This window comes from Curcuma longa, chromosome 8, assembly GCF_044706935.1.
Source record: "Curcuma longa cultivar G26 ecotype Majalengka, Jawa Barat chromosome 8, ITB_CL_G26_1.1, whole genome shotgun sequence".
Lineage (NCBI taxonomy): Eukaryota > Viridiplantae > Streptophyta > Magnoliopsida > Zingiberales > Zingiberaceae > Curcuma > Curcuma longa.
The window spans coordinates 12704209-12712429 of NC_133868.1; the positions used below are offsets into that span (position 1 = coordinate 12704209).

The window sequence follows — 8221 nt, forward strand, 5'->3', positions numbered from 1 at the left end:
TAGGCCATACACATGATGTGCAGGTTGACATTTGGCATGGTGCCAAATCAACAAGTAATGTGGACAAACGGTTTTGACATGTAAGCTAGGGTGGTTAGCAAAACTACCATATAACTACTATAACTTCCAATGTAACCACTGCCTACGCATCATAAATAGGCAAGGTTAGACATTAGCAAGGAGGGCAATTCTTGAGGAATTGGTGAAGAGCAAATCTGTGAGGTCTACTTGTCTTCCTTTGTTATTATGAATAATAAAGGTTACCAGGTTGTAATTATGTTGATGATTACTTGTCACGATTAAATCGGATGGATATTCTCAACCAATCAAAGAGCCAAAGTAGATGAAGGTGATCAACAAAGGATGGCATCGAGTAGGCTTGGAGGGATGAGTGTCAGATCAATATTTATAGATTGTATGAAAAAAACTAAGTTATGTAAACTAAAATGCTCAATAGCTTCATTCCTGCACCTTTGGTAGTCCTTGGTTGGAAATTCCTACACCTTTGGAATCCCTAATATAGTCCTTGTTTATAGTGAATGGAAATTGTATGATGAATGACTTTAGCTTCAGTAAAAAAATGAAATCTACCACCCTAATAGTCCCATACAGTCGGCTCCACGACCATCTGTGAAGAGGTAAATCAAGAAGCTATAGGGCCATAACGGAGGAGGGCACTGCTTCGGCTTCGTCAAGATTCGACTCTTATCCACTTCAGCAAATCTGCTCCATAGTAACCAACTCAATTATGCCCCGAGGGCATATGATGAATGACAAATTTATGCAAATGGACACAAAACAACAAGCAATGATTCAAATGGATTAAGAATTACATGAAAATAACTTTTGAGTGCGATGATGAGTTACCTAAAGAATAAGAGATGTTAAGACTCGTACGAGCTAAAGGGGTGAATAACTTCGCTCGCTTTATCTTGATTTTATGCTCATCGTTTGAATGCACAGTAAAAAACTTGACACAAATTTGATGTCACATAGTCCCACATCTAAAACACATAAAAAAGATCATGAATTTAAAAGGATGGAAGATATCTCCATTGATATGAGGCCTTTTGGGGAGAGCCCAAGAACAAAACCATGAGGGCTTAGGCCCAAAGTGGGCAATATCATGTCATTGTGGAGATACGAACATCCTTTTGGACCCAACAAGTGGTATCAGAGCGAGGTCGCTCTTCACCGGACTAACCGCTGGATGAGCCATGATCTGGATCTAACCATGTGGGTTAAACCTTAAAAACAAAGGAAGTGGGTGATCCCGTGTTTGAATCAAGAGGACCAGACACCGGGCAGAAAGTCCTAGTAGGCCGAGTGGACCGAGGGGCAGGAAATCCTGGTTGCGGCTGGGCAGGAAGTCCTAGTAGGTCGAGTGGACCGAGGGGCAGGAAATCCTGATTGCGACTGGGCAAGAAGTCCTAGTAGGTCAGGGTGGACCGAGGGGCAAGAAGTCCTAGTAGGTCAGGGTGGACCGAGGGGCAGGAAGTCCTGGTGGGTCAAGGATTTGGACATCAAACGGAGGCTTTCCGTTTGAGGGGGGCCTGTGGTCCTTTGTTTGAGGGGGGGATTGTTGGGTTGCAAAGGTGCAAACATAGTCCCACATCTAAAACACATGAAAAAGATCATGGATTTAAAATGATGGAAGATATCTCCATTGACATGAGGCCTTTTGGGGAGAGCCCAAGAATAAAACCATGAAGGTTTAGGCCCAAAGTGGACAATATCATGTCATTGTGGAGATACGAACATCCTTTTGGACCCAACAGATTTTACTTAGTATCCACCTCTAAAAGTGACTAATCCAAGACCTAGTCTTTAAGATCTCCCACCACTATAATCTTTTCCTTTTCGAATATCTTTCACACGCTCTTACAATAAATTTCTAACAAGAACACAACAAAATAAGATATAAAGATAAATGAAATAAAAAATAACTTTACAAAGAGGAATTTTCTTTCCTTATTATTTGGAAATATCTCTTATTGATCTGGAAATACAAGAACATTTTACTACAAAACCTCTAAAAAATGGCACTGAAAATCTCCTTAAAATGCCTCTTTTAAAGCCTTTAGGTCAAGAATGATTTCCACCTATCAATTGATTGATAAGGTCTCTAACACTGTTCCTGTCGTTGAGTGACCTCTGATCTTTCAAAAATCTATCTGATTTTGTTGATTATTTGAACATCAGTCAACTGATTCATCTAGCAATTGACTGATAACAATTAGTCAAATCTCACAATCGAATCAATCTACTTCTGTTCAACTCCTGATCAACATCAGTCAATTAATATCAAACATCAATCGACTGATGTCATTAATCGAGTTGAATGGTTGAATTGATCATCTTCTGTTTGATTTCTAATCAACATTAATTGACTAATGTAGTCAACCATCAATTGACTGATGTTATCAGTCGAGTCAAATAGTCAAATCGATTAGCTTCTATTCGATTTTTAAAGTCGTTAGTCGACTGATCGGATGCATCAATCCACTAGTACTATAGAAAGCTATTGTTTACAAGTATTGTAGTAAAATATTGTAGCAATACTCTAACACAATACTGTAGCACAACTACTATAGCAGTACTTAGTACAATTACTACAACAATCCTATTTTACAATTACTACACCATATCAATTGATAAATACTTCTATTTCAACCCTATTAAAATTGAATTCTTACCTTATTTGATATCAAATTGATCTCAACTTATCAAAACTTCTTTTGTCTGACATCTGGTCAATCTTGACTTATCGATATTGTTGGGTTCTCATGTGAAAATCAACATAAAATACACAAAAAGGAACCCATCAGAGATCCATGCAAATTCTTGATTAATCATTAGTCTAAAAAATTTACCTCTAGATGCACAGAACCTTTGTGAATTTGGAGAGTAAAGCCGATCTTAGCACGATTAACATGTTTCGGCCTCTAAGGTATCCACACAAGCACACCGCCTAGGTACTCATCTCATGAGCAAAATTAAAAATCCCTATCTTAATGACGCAGTGCTAGCTACTATTTAAATTAAGATTCAAAACTTAACTTTTAGGGTTCACACGATCTTATCAGATAAGATCATGTTACGTGGGTATAAACCCGCGAGCTTCATTTGGTTTGGGCCCATTTGATATAAACAAGATTTGGTTTGGCTCTATTTGATTAAACCCATTGCTGTTGATGTTGTCAAATTAACAACTCCATTTCTAACTTTTATTGTTCTAACAATCAATTGCTCTAGTAGACTGCTCTTCGATGAGTCGACTAGTCAATTTACTATTCCTATTTCTGGATTGAAAAGAACAATTCTATACATTCTTATTTTTGCCTAAGTTAGCTACCAAGTCAACTACTTTGCCTAGTCGACTATTAATAAATTGATAGTCAACTCAATACCCTAAAGTCTAAACATCAGTAATTGAATACCTCATTCTGTTTGTGCTTTTATTAGTCAATTGCTAACAAATTATCCGTCGTCTACATAACCTAAATTTAAAATATTCCAAAAAGAATACCTCATGTATTCGACTGCTCAACTTACTTGATTCTTAAGTTCAAGTCTATTTTTTCTTTGTTCCAATAAACAAGTTCACTTATGTTGCTTTCAAGACTTTATCTTTACTTGTCAAAAGATCTTCATATCTCCAGGGATTTCATTTTGCCAAGAGATTCCCCGTGACTCTAGGTCTTCATTTGGTCAAGAGATTTTTTGTGCCTCTAAGATTTCATAATGCCAAGAGGCTACATCATGCTTTTAGTTCATCATGCCAAGAGTCTCTTCGTGCCTCTAGGACTTTTTATTTGTCTAACATTTCATCATGGACTTATTAGGACTTTGTTTATCTGTCTCACATTTATTCTCAACTTGCTAAGACTTCGGACTTTCATTAATTGCCCTTGCAACCTTGCCAAGTTTATCTGCACCTACACATTAGAGATTTATATAAGATCACATCTTTGTAACATTGCCAAAATATCAAAACACATATGTTTGGTTCATAATTGCACCAACCAAATAACTCAAGAAACTCTTCATTTTGTGAGTTAATTACAAGAGTGATGCCACTTTGTACAAAAGAAAAGTAAATGTAGAAAAATAATTTTTGTATGGGATAATTCCTTTTGAGTAAAATGACTCCTTTCATTCACTTGATTTCATACTGAAAAAAAATCATTCCACTTCTTTCAAATATAAGGTATTAACAGATTATGATTTAGTTGAGTGAACTAAACATACAAATTGAGCCGAGAAGATTAATTAGGATAGTCAAACAAACCTAGTTAAGTTAAATTGAACTAAGTAAATTAATTAAAGCGACCCAGGTTAAATAAATTAATTGAGATCGTTTACATGAATTAGTTAGATTGGTTATCTAGTTAGACAATCAATTGAATTATTTAATTAGATTAATGCACCAAATGAATAGGAGGATTGATAACACTTATTTTTATAGTTTATTTTGGCTCTAAAACTTGATATTTTGACCCTCTCGTTGTGTAACTATTGAATATTAATACATATTGCGAGTTGGAGCTTATTTTAGATCCTATTGCATATTCCTACAAATTTTGGGTTGAATCTAATATTTTTTATGTATTTTTGTAGGATACTTAAAAAGTCATGAAGTTGAACCAAGTTGGAGCGCATTTGGAAGTGTCTAGAGGTCATTTGGAGTGTTTCAGAGGCTCCCAGGGTCGTACTCCACCTCTCCAGGCCGTGCCTTACAAGGAATGGCCATGCCCCACCTTGCCCAGGTCGTGTCTCATGAGGCACGGCCGTGCCTCATCTTCCCAGGGGTCAAGACACGACCATGTCTCAACTGGACTGCTCTATAAACACTACTAGAAAACTAGGCTTTTGAGACAAAAATTTTAAGACAGTGACAAAATTCATCTCAAATACTATATAATTAAGACAGTAATTATAGGTGTCTTAAAATTTTATATTGAGACATTAAATTTAAGACAGTATTTAAAATTTTGTCTCAAATTCAACTAAATAAGACACCTAATAAAGACGGTTAAAGATATAATTATATAAGACATTCAAATAAGACGGTAAAAAAGTATTTGTCTCAAATTGTTTTGATTGTGTCAAAAAAAAAAAAATAAATAAAACCACACACTTTGTCTTGATTGTGTCAAAAAAAAAAGAAACAAAACCACACACGTACATAAATATTTAGACAAATATAAATTAGTATTAATAAAAATTTAAAATTATTGTTACTTACGTTTATAAAATCATTTTAATTATATTTATAAATTAATAAATGATTAAAAAAATCTCTTTAGACAAATATAAATTAATATTTATAAATTAATAAAAATTTAAAATCATTATTACTTATGTTTACATAAACGTTTTTATTATATTTATAAATTAATAAATGAATAAAAATTCTCTTTATATAAATATAAATAAATATTTATAAATTAATAAAAATTTTGTTTATGTTTTTAAATATTTTATTTTCATTTACGTTTTATAAAATTATTTTAATTAAATATTTTATAAATATTTAATTTATAAATAAATAAATAAATAATTTATTATAAATTTTACCTAATTATATTTTTATAAATCAAATACTAAATAACATTACCCTTACTTCCGCACCGCATCCTTTCACGCCGCATCCCGCACCGCATCCTTCCACGCCGTCTGCTCCTTCTTCCGCACCGCAGCGCCGCAGCGCCGCAGCGCCGCAGCACCGCAGCGCCGCAGCGCCGCAGCACCGCAGCGCCGCAGCGCCGCAGCACCGCAGCGCCGCAGCACCGCAGCGCCAACACGGTTATGGAGGGGTTAGATGAGTTCAAGTATTAGAGGTAGGTAACAATATTTAGCCAACATAGTTTCTACCTCACCACCCTTCGTTTGCTTTTTTGCATGATTTAAGACAAGATTACTATTTATCTATCGTTTTCAACATCTCTTCTATCAGAGCTTGTGCCAAATTTCACTTAAATCTGTCCTTAACACATTCTCCCTTTCTCAAAGTAAAATGACCAATAACTTAGTTACTTTCTGACATTCCTCCCCTAACAGAAAAAATGTTGGAATTCTGATCTCACTCATATCTGTGATGTTTTTTTAGTTCCATTATTAATTGTAACTCTGAAAAGATAGATCCTTTGTAAATGCCATAATTTACGAAGTCTTTCTTTGAGATCTCTCTTTGAGTAATATTGGATTTTACATGGTCTCTCTTCCAATGTTAATTCCTTATTTGAAGAGCAAATATTGAAATCTCAATCTCTCATTTCACTGTGCATTCTCTCACAAATCTTTTTATCCTTGCAAACATTAGAATCTTTTGAAAGTGGCCAAGATATTCATCCTCCAAGACTCATTTCACTTTAAGGAAGCCATTAGTGCCTACAATATAATGGGTATTATCTTGATTTATCATATAATTTCACTGTTTTTAGTTTCTAATACAACTTTTGTAGAATCTGATATTCTTCACCTGATTGCATGCTTAGCATTTCCTTGCTTTCAATTGTGCTAAGTTTGTTTCTGGGTATGTACTGTTAAGCAATGTCAGTTAAATATTTCTGCGGTGTGGAAATTCTGTATTTATGTATGTGCCGACTTATTTATCTGTCCAAATGTCAGGTTGCCTTTCTTCTTTATGTCCAGCAGTGGAAGAAAAAAGTTGTATTTGTTTTAAACAAATTGGACCTTTATCCAACAAGCAGTGAGGTTTGATTATGAATTCCTCCTCTGATATATTTCATTGTAATTTGTGCTGCTGTTTAGCTATGTTGTTTATCTCTAATTTTAATGACTGTTCTACTTATTCTTTTGTGTAGCTTGAGGAAGCAACTTCCTTTGTAAAAGAAAATGCATGTAAAGTGCTTAACTCAGAAGATATAAGGTTATTTCCTGTATCTGCACGTTGTGGCTTTGGATGCGAAGCTCTCCTCTTCAAGTTACAGTGCGGAAAACTATGAGGAAGCCTTGTTTAGTGATGGTCGTTGGATGAGCAGTCAATTTTACGAGCTGGAGAAGTTCTTATTTAGTCTTTTAGATGGAACAACAGAAAGTGGTTTGGAGAGAGTGAAGTTGAAACTTGAAACACCACTTGCTATTGACTATTCTGCACAGTGTAAAACTTAAAACTTGAAACACCACTTGCTTAAAACAAGAATATGAAATTGCCAGTGAAGATTTGATTTCAATCACTGGAATCCTTAGCAGTGTAAATGACTATTCTGCAAAATTTGAGAGTGACAGTGTTACATGGAGGAAGAGTATCACATCTGTGGTATGTATGGTTATAGATAATATTACCAGGGTACTAATAGGGGATCATACAAACAACAGCTTAATCTCTATCCCTGAATTTTCTTCAAATTATAAGATTATAAGCAATTTATGATGGTTTATCTTTACAACATCTTTCTTTTCTTAAAATGCAGGTTGAGACAGCAAAATCCCGAGCACTGAAGCTGACAGATTCCCTCCTCAGATTGTCAAATATTGATCTTATTCCTACATATGCTTTGAAAACAGAAAGAGCTGGTTCTACCTTCACTACATCAACTTTCCAAAATGACATCATTGATCCTGCTCTTTCTGATGCACAAGTATATTTTTTGTTCTAATTTATGCTTTCAGATGTTTTAAACATTTTCTTCATTTCTTTTAAGCATAAGCATAGTTTCTAGTTCAATTAATGTACATGGAAATACAACTTAATGCATAAAAATTTTGAAACAACCCCTCTTGAATTTATGAAACCAAACACACAGAGCCTTAACCTCTTGAATTCAATGAGCTTTGTTAAATTGACTATTTCTATGTGAGCCTTAATTTTATATGTTTAGTTATGTAAGATTTTGTTGTTAATCTACATATATGTCTCATGTTGAATCAATTATGTTTGAGTAAATGAATTCTTTATATTCTTATAGATTATAAAACATCTTTACCTCTAAAAAGAGTTTTTTTTTTTAATGTTCAGGATTATGATGAAGAAGGATCATAGAAGTTATCTCCAGATCATGAAGAGTTGTTCTTTAAGCTTTCTCTTGTGTAACTTTGGAAGGATCATAAAAGTTATCTCCAGATCATGAAGAGTTATTCTTTAAGCTTTCTCTTGTATAATTTTGGAATAGTAGTTTTTTTCTTATCAAATTAATGATGGATATATACACATTTTTATTATTGGATCAATGTCGGCATGAAACCTTTTATTTTG

At 34.3% G+C, this 8221-nt stretch overlaps 1 long non-coding RNA gene across 3 annotated transcripts; it reads left to right on the top strand.

Annotated features, from left to right (window-relative positions):
• The first annotated feature begins 5727 nt into the window (after positions 1-5727).
• On the top strand, positions 5728-8186 carry LOC141834202 (uncharacterized). Of its 3 annotated transcripts, none has more exons than XR_012602270.1 (5): positions 5728-5843; positions 6634-6720; positions 6831-7315; positions 7440-7607; positions 7985-8186. It is a non-coding gene; the product is annotated as an uncharacterized LOC141834202 (long non-coding RNA). The 3 variants fall into 3 exon arrangements; XR_012602269.1 differs by having other exon boundaries at positions 6831-7285; XR_012602268.1 differs by having other exon boundaries at positions 6831-6895.
• Positions 8187-8221: the final 35 nt, after the last annotated feature.